Source organism: Cyanistes caeruleus, chromosome 3 (genome assembly GCF_971803275.1).
Source record: "Cyanistes caeruleus chromosome 3, bCyaCae1.hap1.1, whole genome shotgun sequence".
Lineage (NCBI taxonomy): Eukaryota > Metazoa > Chordata > Aves > Passeriformes > Paridae > Cyanistes > Cyanistes caeruleus.
This window is the reverse complement of record NC_141703.1, coordinates 23,613,109-23,627,565: the sequence shown is the minus strand read 5'-3', so window position 1 is coordinate 23,627,565 and position 14,457 is coordinate 23,613,109. Positions and strand designations below refer to the sequence as shown.

At 38.3% G+C, this 14,457-nt stretch overlaps 1 protein-coding gene across 4 annotated transcripts in view; it reads right to left on the bottom strand.

Annotated features, from left to right (window-relative positions):
• The window catches only part of MYO16 (myosin XVI), a 367,619-nt gene that overhangs the window by 303,831 nt on the left and 49,331 nt on the right, over nucleotides 1-14,457 (bottom strand). Inside the window, exon 1 of one of the 4 annotated variants that reach the window (XM_023918301.2) lies at nucleotides 13,552-13,961. The exons of the other annotated variants lie outside the window; for them this stretch is intronic. The gene's annotated coding sequence lies outside the window, so the exon portion shown is untranslated. Of the gene's footprint in view, nucleotides 1-13,551; nucleotides 13,962-14,457 lie in introns of those variants that run through there. 4 annotated transcript variants of the gene reach the window in all.

Here is a 14,457-nt window from a genome sequence, read left to right as displayed (position 1 = left end):
TGAGTTTCTAACTTTATTTTTTATTATTTAAAAATTAATAAAAAAATAATTTCCTATTTCAAAAGTCATTTTATGACTCCAACATATGATCTGTTCCTATAAAATATGCAAACAGCTCTGGCAGTGGATTACTATAGTTCCTTATTTGCCCCAAATCTAAAATACTAGGTATGTTTTACCCATTGCTATAAAAATTAAAATATTTTAAAACATAGAGTTCAGGTTATTTGATATATTCTGTTTTATACAGAAAACACCAGGCATGACTCCAGTTGATAAAAGCAGCAATACTGCTTCAGTTTATTGGACACTTTCAGCTCTGCCCTTCAAGTGTCCCCAGCTTGCTTTGTATGCTCTTAAACTTAAGAGCTGAAGCCATCTTCTTCCAGAAACAACACTCTTTCATTCAGCATCCCCTGCTTATTTCTCACATGCTTAGCTCCCTTCAATTCAGAAAGACTGGGAGAAAAACCACAGACCACCATAAAACCCAGTACATTTGCAGGTCATTTCTTTTCACCTCATGTCTGACTTTGCAATATCTTTAAACCTGCATAAATTAATTCCTTTCGTGAATTATTGTTGTTTACAGTGTGGAGGAAGAATATTTTATCTGATGGGACAGAAGTCATTAACACATGAACAAAGGAAATGTTCATAAACTAAGGGACAGGGCAATGATGTCAGAGAGAAAATACTCCACCTGACTAGGAGATTATTAATAACCCTTGATAAGAACCATGAACGGTGCCCAGACAGCATAAGGAGACGTCTAAGAAGGAAAGAAAGATGCGCAAAATTCTGAGAGTAAAGGAGATAAAGATATGTTTGAAAGCTTGTTTTCAATACATTTCATCAGAACTGTGGGATCAGGCCATTAAAGAGAAAGAGATGTGTCTGCAAAGACTAGAAAGAGACTTTCAAGAAAGAAAAGGCTTTTAGTAATCCTGTCTATAGTGGGTCCATGTGCTGGGAAAAGATTCTCTACCTCAGATCATTAAACTCAGACTTTATAGGATGCCATTTTTGTAAAAATGAAGGAATTATTTTTAGTTTGTTCTGTGTAAGACAATCTTATTATTAGAATATGCAATAACAGCAAAATTTTGAAGAAAAGAAAAGATCATATACTAAAAATACATGGAAAATTATTTAATTTAGAGTTTATTACCTTGGAAAGCATGCCTGGAATTGTTACATACAGTAGACTGGAGTCAGGATAATATTAAATCAAATAAGTCATGGCAGCAAATATAAGGCAAGAATGCTAACATGTACTGCTGAGGGGATTAGATAGAGCCTGTATTACATATAAAATCTTGAGAAGTTTCTTTAGAGATTAAATTAATCCTCCCTATTTGCTCTTATAAAAACAGTTTATTATTTATTTGTTTTTTAAATCAAAATCTTTTTACAGCCAAAGAATTACAATGGAATGTATATTCAAGAATGGCCTTATTGTGTTCAGTCTCCAGTGTGAAATTCCCACAGATATAATGAGAGATCTGGGGGTGTGAGGGGAGCATGGTCAGGCTGTGTAATCAAAGGGACAGAGATATCACCAGGGTACCAGCTGTGCAGTGTACAAATTATATTAGATAATTGGTCTTAAAGTGAAAACATTTAACTTTTTGGTAAAACAAACAGCAACTCCTACAACATAACCTTGTGGCTTATTGAAATTTTAAATAGACATTTAGTTTTAAAAAATAATTACTAAAAGCCTGAATCAGTGTCAAGAAAAGTGTCATGAAAATGTTTCCACTGACTAGTGGGTGTTAGATCCTGTGCAAGATTTCTCAAATGTCCTACTGAAGACAGTTCCACTCCTAATATATTATGCAAGCTTAGCAAGCACAGATACTGTTATTAGGGATATGTAAAATTAAAAGTTATGTTAAGATTAGGGTGCTGAGACCAAAAACAGTATAGAAGGACTAAAGGTTATGGAGAAAGACACAACTTGGATTGGGAAACTGGTATCTAAGCAGGTAGATAAAAGGTTCCTGAGATGGAGAACCTCTTCTTGGTCTGAGAACACACAGATCTATGGTGTTAGATGAACAACTTGGTCTTGAGATCTGTACAGAGCACAACCTTGACACTTCATGGAACAGACTATGTGTATCCATAGCAGCTACACTCTTCCACTTGTACTCTTGGTACAGGTGACAGCCATCTGAAACACATTGTGAAATCACCTTTCTAGGCCATAGTGCAAATGACACCTAAAACATGTTTTACACCCAGAATTCAAGACAGGGTGATGAGGAGCTGGCTTGATTACTTTCTGGATGTCATCTTGCAGTGGCATGTAGTATTTTTTTCCTCAAGTGCTTTACCTTTCCTGACCAGTAACAATGTCTCAGTGAGGAAGATAGAAATGATCATGCTAAATGATAGAAAAATGTGTTCCTAAAGGTGTTATATTCTCAAAAGGAAGACCAAAGTCTTAATTTTACCAAGAAAATGAAAATGTGTGCCCTGGACCCTGTGGTGATCGGTAACGGTAGCTGTGACATAATAATGTATTTTGCCTTCTGGTACCTACCCTAAGTCATAGACTTTATTCATTTCTGGGATCCTGTGCACCAGGCAAATTTGGCAAATGAAACAGCACCAGCAAAGTCTGCTAGAGGAAATCCATTCCTAGGACAGAGGGAGACTGATGCTACTAGACTCTGAAATACAGGTACCAGAGGAAGGAAGATGGAACAGGGACTAGGAGTATGCCTTTGTTCTTCAAAGCCTGAAACTTGCCAAATCAGTAAGAGCTGCTGCACTAGGTTTAAGTATTTCTGGCAGGGTGCTCTGAAAGTTATTTCAGTATTCCCAAGATCACCCAAAACTGTCTTAGCAGACTGATGCTGTTGGCAGGTGGGCTTATGCAAGGATGTTCCCCAGAGCACAATAGGGCAATAAAGATGTGAATAGAAACAGTGTAGAGGGAATTTACAGCATTTGGTCAGTTTTCCAAGGCACATGCCACATGCTTTTCTTTAAGTCTGAAAGGAAAAGCTGCAGCACAAGTTCTTTCATGACAATATGCTGCTCAGAAAATTGCAATTTAAAATTAAAAAAAAAAAAATATCCAAGAGGAATATGCTTGCTTACAGTTAAAGAAGTATTGCAAAGATTTCAGGATGCACACAAGCAAACCATTGAAAAAACCTAAAAATACATATAACAGAGTAAAACACTGTGCTGATTTGTGAACCTAAACCACTACAAACAGTAATGTTCATCTGTCCAATCTGAAAGAGGTTTATAAACTGTTCTATGAAACTATACATTAAAATCTCTGCTAGCCAGGTTGGCAATAAAGTGATTCTTGATCCTTGTAAGACTTGTATGTGGTCTAAAGGACAGCACGAAATTTCAAAGGAATATAAAAATCAAGACAGAAACAACATCTATATAAATAGACATTCTCTATAAATATGCTAACAAAAAAAAAACAAAACAAAACCCAGAATTCTGATTTCTCATTACAAAGTGTACATAAGGTAAAGATTAAGAAGGAAGTAAGAATGGATTTAATTATAGCTGCCAAAACGAATTATAATTATAATGTCTTAATGTTAATCTCTCTGGCTCTCTGGCATAGCAAAGACTTGCTCACTGAAACAAGCATTTTCATTGTCAAATATTGATCACTGATGTCATCTTTCTGGAGTTTGTTTCAAATATGTTGCCAATCACTTTTATTTGCGGCAGCGTAAGTTTTAGTTAAATGTCAGTTGGGTATTTTTTTCCTCTGGCAATCAACAAAACCCATTTCCAACATCCGTTCTGGCAAATTATCACATCACCACTAAGTATCAGACATGGTTTGCTTTTGGGCCACCTCTATAAAGACAATTTCACAAAAGGAAACTATTAGTCCCTGGCACTCTTTCATTTAGGAAAATCCCAAAGTTTCCTAGACTACTACATCACTTTTAAAACTTCATTAGAACTCATGAAAACAAACAAATAAAAAACACAAGTCTATGGTTTTCCTGACATTCATGTCTTGGAGACTGCTTATACAACTAGAGCAGTTGACCTCTAACTTCAAGTAGAAGTAGTGTTATGCTTAGAAAAAAGTGTCTGTGTGTAAACACCTAGAAGAAGGGAAAAAAAGTAGACATGAAAGTTAAATTAAGAAAATTGAGGGCTAGGTTTTGTATGAAAATTTAAGGTAGTATAAGAAAAAAGCTTTACCAGGAAAGGCAAATATTTTGATGTCAGACAGACACATCTGTACAAACAGCATCAGACCTGAAGTTTACTTTCTGCCTGATTTCCAGATAGATCAAAAGAGAGTTTTTGAAACTGGCCTCTCCTTGTCTAGAACTGTAGCTGATGGTCATTCAGCTATCCATTTTACAAACAGGATAAAAGGAAGTCTGGTAGGGTTTGAGATACAATGCCAATTCAAAAAAACTGGAAAATTTTGTGGAAACTTCTCATATAAGTGAACCTCTTTTTTGGAAAGGATTTCATGTCCCAAAATAGATTTCCTGGTCAAAACACAACAAAACACCAGCACAGACAACGAGGCAATGATCAATATATGACTTGGCTGCAAGCGGGGCAGGTCCTATCAAAAGCCTGCCAGGTTTCCTGCCAGCTTGGCTGGTGACCTGAATGGGAACAAAGCCTGCAGTGTCTCCAGGCAGTCCTGCCATCTGGACTGCCTCCACATCATGAATCCTGAGGTCTCTAGGGACTGCAGTTCCAGGAAAGCCCTCCCCACAAAGGCATCTTGCAGGTCACTGTTTCAAGAATTCCCTGTGCTGGAAATCCTGGCTCCCAAGACTGTTTGACTCCCACCAGAGATGACAATGAGCAAATGGCCTGGGAGAATAAGAAAACAAGGGTTGAGCCAACAAAATTAGTCTTGGGCTTAAAGCTTCTTAGAGAAACTGAACAAATGATCTTATTTCTAAATAATTTTGTCCCTTCTATGGTGGCTTACTTCTGAAAGGTGCCTTTTTTTAAGAAGAAGTTTGTAGAAAATAAAAGTTCCAATGGATGATTTTAATTATATGTAATCCAAACTAAATATTATTCTAAGCATCCATATTGTATCCCTACCAGCGTCTCTGAATCACAGAATATGTTGAGTTGGAGGGGATCCTCAAGGATCAAGTCCAACTCCTGGCTCTGCACAGCCATATCTCCAAGAATCACACCATGTGCCCAAGAGCATTGTCCAAATGCTTCTTGAACTCTGTCAGGCTTGGTGCTGTGACCACTTCCCTGGGGAAACTTCTAGTGCCCAACCATCATGTGGGGGAAGAACCTTTTTTCTAATAGCCAACCTAAATCAACCCTGGCAAAACTTCAGCCCATTCCCCCAAGTCCTGCCACTGGTCATCAGAGAGAAGAGACCAGTGCCTGCCCCTCCTCTGCCCCTCACAAGGAAGCTGCAATGAGATCTCCCCTCAGTCTCCTCCAGGATGAACAAACCAGGTGACCTCAGCCCGTAAGGCTTCCCCTCAAGGCCCTTCACCATCTTTGTTGCCCTCTGGACACTCTCTAACAGTTTAATGCCTTCTTTATGCTGTGGCACCCAGAACTGCCCCCAGCACTGGAGGTGAGGTCACCCCAGCTCAGAGCAGAGCAGGACAATCCCTTCCCTTGCCCACTGGCCATGCTGGGCCTGATGCCCCCAGGACAGGGTTGGCCCTCCTGGCTACCAGGGCACTGCTGGCTCATGTTCAGCTTGCCATTGGTCCTCTTCCATCACCACCCTCAGGTCCTTTTCTGCAGCACTGCTTTCCAAAAGTGAAAAATTTCCATTGTGAAAAAGATGGAGGATAGAACAGAGTAGTAAAGTTTTATTTATGTTAATAATACTTTTATTCTTTGTTCAATGGATTAAGAGGAAATTATGCCAAGACCAATATACAAACATAATTTAGAAAACTGTCTGACAATCAGGTTCTTCCTTTTCACTACAGTTCACTACAGCCTACCACTAGCACCCCTCTTCCAATTTAGGGTACAAGCACCACACTCAAAGGCTCCTTTCCCAGGAAAAAGAGCCTTTTCTGTAGGATGGCCACAAAAGGGACATATATTCACATTAACATGGCTTGGGTTTCTCTCCTTTTTAAAATCTAGTGATTATTTTTGCTAAAGTATCCCAAGACCAGCTTTTTATCTTTCATGTCTATCAAGAAAATAAAAAACTTTGGTAGTCACTTTGTGCTCTTAGAAATTATTTCCAGCCTGCTGATTTTTCCTACTCTTTCTCATTACCTGAACAGGATAATCAGTGTGTGAAATCCTACAGCATTATCTTACACAAAACATTTAAGTTTGTTCAAAGCAGAAAATGACATGACTATTTTCAGATTTATATCACTTTCCAACTCAAGTGAAATCACACATTCAAATGAAAATCACTGCAAAATCGGAGACAGGCTTTAATTGAAACGTGGGAGCACGCACATATCCCTTCTGCAAGCTGCCCGAGGCCTTTTTTTCACACTGTATCCCATCAGATGCTTAAGCTTGCAGTCTGTTTGCACACCCATTAAAGTTTTATTTTTGGCTGATAATGATGTCCCCACATAGGCCTCCAAAAGTATGTTCAAGCTTATAAAAAGATCCTTCTGCTTTCAGTGAAAGAATATTAAGAAAGAACAAACAAAAAGTAGCAGAAGAATGAGAAAAATATACTTCAGCATCACAAAAGTTGATTATTATTAAACATTGGTAATCATATGCATTTCAAATGGGGCCTCAAGAAGTGATCAAAGCCACAGTGTATGGAAGACTGCAAGCATGGATGAGAGAGCACGCTTTTACCCTGATATGCTGGGTGTCTATGTCCAAAGACATGACAGTGTGCTAGATATAACCAAGTCCAAAGGGCAAAACAGTGAAACTAAATTGAACATGAAAAGCTTAAACCACAGCAGACCAGCTGCTTCCAACTGCTACATGCCCAAAATCAAATCAACTTTGGGACTCTGCCTGTTTCTAAAAAATTAACCTGCATTTTCAACTTCTTCAGCTGGCAGACACCAAGTGTTAACTACTGCACAGCTATGAGGGTTTAGCACATGGGATCCTGAGCTGACATGGTCATTGCCCCTTTTTAGTTCATTTTCTTTGCCAGGACCTGCTGCCAACCTGCCAGAAGCTGGCTGTTTCATCCCTGTGATAGAGCCAGTTGCCAAACAGCTGCCATGGCAAACAGCGTTTGAAACTCTGCTGCCGGCAAGTTAACTATTCAAGTATTTTTAAAATGTGGGAGGGGTGAATAAAACTATGCATAATGCAGAACCACATCACTTATGTTTGCACTGGAATTACCATGCTTCGGAGATGCTTGAAGGAACGTTAGGTCAGCAGCTATAACAAGTCATGTCATTTGCTTTGCTGATTTTAATTCTCATGCAGTGATAGATATTCCTTGTTAGATGGCTTACTAGCTATTTTCCATCTTGTATTTTAGTAAATTGTAATGTAATTCTCAATCCACATTAATTCTATACCACAGTTAATGGCAAATGAGTTAATCATGATGAAATCTTTACAGAGGTTCCTTTGGGTTACCTACTTAAGCTACTGTCAGCATTACACAGTTATCACACTAAAATTAAAGGACCATTATGTCATATATTGAATATCTGGCTTCACAGCAGGTAAATTCTGTTTAAAACATCTGGGATGCTGAGAAACAGTCTCCTTGATCCCCCTCTCCAAAACAGCATCAGCAGGAGAAAACTCAATGGTATTACCATATTAAAATATTCCTAGAATGACCTGCTTTATATTTACTTCTAGAGTGCTCTTGAGACTATTTCCTATTTCACATCAGTGCCCAGTAATAATATGATCACATGGTATCCAGTAATCATATCACTCTTACACTGCCACTCTCACAAATTCCCAATTCCCTGGTGCAAAGACATTATAGCCTGTACTGCAACAACCCCAAAGGAAAAGACTGCGAGTTGTTTCTTTTCACGATCATCACCACCAACTCTATCCTGACACACTGAGTAACTGGATGCTGCAGGAAACACAGTCTGTTCTTTCTTCTGCCAAGTGTCCTCTGTAAGGTGCTGTTAACTGGCAGTGCACTGAAAATTTTCCATGACACGTGCTAAAGAGTATCCTTAAGCACAATTCCTAGGAGGCAGGTTACATACACAGATGACTGCCCTCAAGTACCCTCAGGGAACACTCCTCATAGCAGCACAGAAATAAACACTAAAATCCTCAGTTCTTGGGGAAAATTCTCCAATTATCTCAGTCCACAGGGGACCAAGGTATAATGTAACTATATGCTTCAATTCACTTCCCTGCATACTTCTAACTTCACTTTAGATTTGTACAAAGGAAAAGGTAGGGTGTAAACATCAATACTTGGCTTTCTGTTCAGCTGGACCAAACAGAAACAATGACAGTGGATAAGAAACAAATCAGTGGAGGGAAGAACTGGGATCATACCATACCTAACCAATCCTGAATTCCACGGAAGAAATACACAGATGCATGTAAAAGTAAATTTAGGCCTCTCAGGGCTCATATTTTTTATGACTCTCATTGAAATGCTTTGTATCTGACTACATATGGAGGCCAGGGCCTTTAGCTGCCTGCAACACCAGCAGCTGCCTTAGCACCTGCTCCAGCATCACTGCTCTCACTTCCCCAGAAGCCAACCTTGCCCCACGCACACTCCTCACTGCTAAAGCTGGTGCCCAGCACCTCTGGTACACTCTGCATCCACTGGGCAGCCTGGGGCCCATCTCCCTCCCCTTGCCTGGTGCAGCACCATCTCTTGCACTCCCCATGACTGACTGCAACTCCTAAGGTTAAAAGTTATTCTGGAAATGAAGAAGAAAAAATCTCCACAGTGCTTCAAAGTATAGCAATAAAATTTAACCCTACTAAATCTTCCTGTGTCACAGACTGCAAGCAGCAACAGCGAAGGGTAAGAGTAGAAGAGCAGAAAAGGTGAGGAACAAAAATAAAAATCAGTGTTGTTTTTCTCTCAGTTTGGGATACCCTCCAAAATAACAAAATTTTCTCCTGATAGATCAAATGAACAGGAAGGCCACATTGAATTAACAGCTTATGCTTCAGATGTTGCAGAAATACTTGGCAGGAAGGAAACATATTAGCTAAGCAACCAAGGTGAGGGATTTCTCCTTAAATACAACTTCAGCAACAAGGTATGACTAATCAGAATGGAGTTATTTGAGAATGACACACTTGAATATTTTTCCCTTATCAAACAAATTTTCATGTATTTAAAAAAATATTATGCACTTGCATGTGTTTGTGGGTTATTATTTTGAGTTTGTTTGTTTCTTTTTCAGACAATGTTGAAGCAGTGGTATGAGCCTACTATGAACTTTACAGTGCTCTGAAAAAAAATATTGGATTAGAAGTGACCCGCTTACTGTGTTCTGGGTGAGTAAATTTAAACAGAACACAAACATTCCCATTGGGAAATACTTTCCTGGCTTAGCTTGAAAGAGTCCAGTACATGAATCTTGTTAAAAAAAAAATAAAAAATAAAAAAATAGACCAAAGTCAAGAGTAATCAAAAGAAAAGAGAATTTAAAAATAAAACAAAACAAAGACACCCAGCATGACCCATGGACTGCCCCAGTGACAGTTTCACAGCATTCTACAGTCGCACTGTGACATACAGTTTTAACACTTTTCATTAACAAGAAGATACGGGGTTTTTTTGTTCAATTGTGCCAAAAGAGGAACAGAAAGGAGTTTTGGCTTTGAAAACCTGTCTGTGAGTTCCAAACTGAGCTGTAGCACAAAGAATACTGCTAACACAATTATACCTGCATTAGAAGTCTATTAAAAAAAAAAAAAAAAAAAAAAAAAGAGCGGGAGATGAACTAACTCTTTAAGGTGACTGAAATAAATCTGAAATACACACATAATCACATTTCCTTTGGGAAATGCCATCACAGAAAGATAAAGCAATAGACCAGATAAGAGAGCCTTGATTTGGAAAAATAAAAATAACTCAAAACCCAAAATCTTTTCCCTCATTAAAAACACTCTTGCAGAAACAGTCTTACTTCAAAGCTCTTCTTTTTACACAGTAGTAAAACTCGCATGTACTGTATTACTGGTCCACAGTTTTGCAAGTACCAAAAACATTCTTTTATGAGCTTAAAAATCCAATTAGATACAAAAGTACTCATCTAGATGTGACTTTATTAAATAGCAATGACTGAGTGAACATCATAAGCCAATGCAGCAAAATAAGTTTTCAGCTTGCTATCTAAAAAAAAGAAAACGGAGGAAAGTGTTTGCCAAAGATGTGACAAATGTCCTTTTTCTCTGCTATTTTCCTACAAGTATTATTAACATAGAAAGTAAACAAAAGCCTTCAAATATGCCAAACCACATCCATGTAAGATAACTTTGCACTGTGTAGCACTTTTAACACAAAATTCCAGCATAAGGCTGTCAGAATAATAGCTCCAAAGGGCCCATTTACATTTTCCTAGCAGCTAATGAATTGCCATGGAAAATGGCAGCAGGCAAGCTGATGGGAAGCATCTTTAAATCTGTTTTTCTTCTTTCAAAACTATGAGTCCAAGTTCTTTGCTTGGGAGTGAAACACTCCCTGCTGGCTTCTAACAAAGACTGAAAGAATCCTGGTGTACCTTTGGAAAAAAAAAATCATAAAAGTGGTATTCATTTGTCACACACAAAGGGAAACTGAAATGAAAAGGGCAGGAAAATACACATGGACAGTTCAGTCTGCATTTTATAATGCCTACTATAGGTGCTTAAAAGAAAATGGTATGCAACAGGAAAGAGTATTTACTATAATTTTTTATGTGCCAGTAGTTACTCTAAGACAGCAAACCTGACAGAACAAAACTTCATGCAATGCCTGGATTACAGCTGACTTGTACTCAAAAGCCTCTCTACAAGACAATAACACACCTAATTAGCTCTAATAAAAGCTGCTTTAAAGGCACTGCTCCTCATAGCCCTCTTTTGACCTCTGAGCAAACAGAGGAGAATATGAATACTGGAAACAAATTAGTTACATGACAAATTGCACTCTTTCTATCCAAATAGTATAAAACAGTTTAGTCCTAATAGGGAAAATAGAAACTGACCCTGCATAGTAGGAAGATGGGGTATAAAGACTGACTGCTTTTTGGATGCTGACACAAGGTCTGGGCCTCAAGTTTACTTAGTCCAGAACATTTTGATAAAATGATTGCAAAACCGTAATAGCAAAGCCTAAATATCATTAAACTGATGAAGCACAGTTGATGAAACATTTTGCTAGCCAGAAGAACTCGGGACACATGAATGTTGGTGACCTGGGATATAACTGAGACTGATTAGTAAGGAAACAGCATAGCACTTTCACAGGGAAATTAAAAAGAAATTTGGAAGGAGCAATTTAAAAATCCTCCTTCATGAGAGTTTCCAGTGTAATTCAACAGTACACAGTGTAACTCACTACTCACTCTCCTCCCTCCCTCCCTCCCCCAGTGTTAGTTTCTATTGTTCAATCATCCAAAACTCCCAAGAAAAACTTTCTCACAACAGCTCCAGAGAAAGAACCCAACAAATGAACAAGGGTCTTACTGTCTGTGCTTCTCTTCCACAGTTACCACTGCCCCTTCCTTTCTTAATCATAGGCAATAGACAAGATTTGAGCATTAAGGAATGATTAAACTATCAAAGAAAATGGACTATGTCAGAACTGCAGAATACAGAAGCATGTCATGTCACTTAGGTCTGGGCAAGCACTGCTGCCACATCATTACTATGCAATGGGCTGAAACCTGACTGTATAATAATCCTTGCCCTCAGGAATAAACTCAAGCCCATTGCCTGCATAGGAATGACAGCGTATTGTGGCCAAGTTGCTAAACAAAAAAATTAAGAGAGCAGGACTGTGGGAATACTACAATACAAGAGTATTCACTTAAGCACAACATCAACAGCTTGACAAGCCATGCCTCATTCCCCCTTTGCTGCCTTCCACCCAATCGTTCCTCACAGCTGAAGTGTTTGTGAAGATAACTATATCCAAGTGTATGTAGGAGCACCCAGGTGAGACAAAGGTAGAGAGCATTGAGACAAAAAGATGACTTAATGTCATCTCACTGCTGCTCCAATCCCAGTTTTGCAACTACAGATAGCATCATTTTGATCATATGGTCACAACACCTGGGACTGCAAGACAAAGTCATCTTTTATTTTATCCCTTTTCTGTTTTGCACAAAAAACCCCGTCAAGTTTCTAGGGACTGCAGCATCAATTTCTAATGGCACAGGCATCTTTCTTTTCAGCTGTCAAAAAAAAAAAACTGAGACTCTGTTGAGAATTTGTGCTTCACTGCTTCCATTCTGTTATTTAACAATGACAAATAAGGATCAGCATTTGAGTCCACAGAGTGACTGAGACCCTTGTTACTGTCATGCTGTTTTCCACTGATCAATTCTACTGCAAAAGTAAGAATCCAAAATGGCAAAAGTACACCTGAGGTCCAAATTGATTCATGTTTCATCTTCAGCCACATTTCAGTGGGCAGGAATTTAAGCAGTTAATATAAACTACATACATTTTATTCTCCACTGACAATTTTATAGAAAACTACTTTGCTCCCAGGCTGATATTTGCCTTACACCCAAAAAGCATGTACTTCTGGAGGAAATATTATATACCTAAAATACTTCCCTCAAGACCAGCATGAAAAGCAAGTTTGGACATTTTTACACCCCTATACATTTAAATGCATCCTCTAAGATCAGCTCTTCTGGACAGTATCTTTGAAATTGCCACTTGACACGTTTAAAGGAGATCCTATTTGTTTGAAAGCTCCCCTTTAAACTAAGTTCAGGATTGGGAGTGTATTTTATACACTGCTTGTTTTTTCAGGAAACCTCATCTAAAGGTCTAATTCTATTGATTGCAGTTCCTGTTTTGCCTGAGACTAAATTGGCCATCTTTGTTTCATTCATCAGGACTCATTCCCAGAAGCCTGCTTAGACAGCATCTGAATTACCAGCAACGTGCAGTACAAGCATAGTGGAGTTCCAGCTAGTCTTGGACTCTCTACACATTAAATTCCCTAATTCCTTCAAAGTGCTACAAACCTCTTGTATTATTTCAAACAAGTAATTTCACTGTACCCTAGTCATTTTCCACAAAATTGAAATATTTACACAAGCCTTCTATATAGGAGTTACACATGCAGCAGAAGCTCAGAGTTAAGTGCTCTGAGGTAGAGTTTCAGGGATTATTTTAATAATGTTTCTGAGAAAATTCTATTGAAGAGCAACTTTAGTAGATAATTTTCATCAAAAATTTGTATTCTGAACAACCCACACAAGACAAAGTATGCTTTAACAAATGAAAATAATCATTATCCCCCATCCTCTCATAATTGTCCTTACTTACTTTGGGGAAATACCAGTTTCCCCAAACACTGTCACTGTATGGAACTATTTATCCCATTCAGCTCCAGCTGGGGCCATCAGTCTAAGAAAAAACAAAAACATTTCAGGCACTCATTCTTCACCTGATACTTACCTTATCTCCAGCTGTTTTCAAAGCATTTCCTGAACCTTATATGATCTCTCATACTGCTACTGATGCTACTGAGTAGCATCTAGAGATTCCTCCTCAGAGACTTGATCAGCCTCCCTTTAAAATCATGCAATTCAAAGATGGGAGGGATATACTCCTCTTGCCTCCTCCCCTCAAAGAAAAAAAAAAGTCATTTCAAACACATTGTGCTTGCACATGTCCTGCCTCAGCAGACTGTTTTAAGTTTTTCCACTTAATTGCCAATATCTTTATGTTCCTGACCGTAGTGCTCTAGAGAGAATAAAGCCCCAGGTATCCAGTGCTGGGCTCAAAAGTCCAAAACCTCCTAAACAAAAGGTAACAATGCCATAGTTAAAACCATGGTAAGTCATTAGACACACTTCACTACTACTAAGTCAGAAAACTTGGCATAGTGTTAAAGTACAGTGAAGAAAGCAACACAGAACACTCCCACAGTATTAAACACTGGGAACAAAAACATACAGACAAACCATAGATTGTTCATGAAGCAGATTGCAATATTGTTTACAATTACAATCTCACACCGTTCTTCAGATGTTCTTCCTAACACTGCTGGCTGCTTGGCACTATTTATAACAAACTTTCTTGAAGGTCAAATTGTACCAGAAAACTCTCTTGGTATTAATGGAAGTGTGCATATTTGTTAAGCACTTCACATCTCACACCACTGAGAGAGCAGTTATGACTGATGGGCTCATTTGTGAAAAGTAGAAACAAAAATTTTAATTTTTAAAAAAATGCAGTTTTGCAGTTACAGAAAGGCCTCTGGACCACAAACACTTTTTAAATTAATAAGTATCTAAATTAATTTGAGCAGGACATACAGAAGTAAAATGAAGAAACAGAAAAAATATACATGGTTTATGC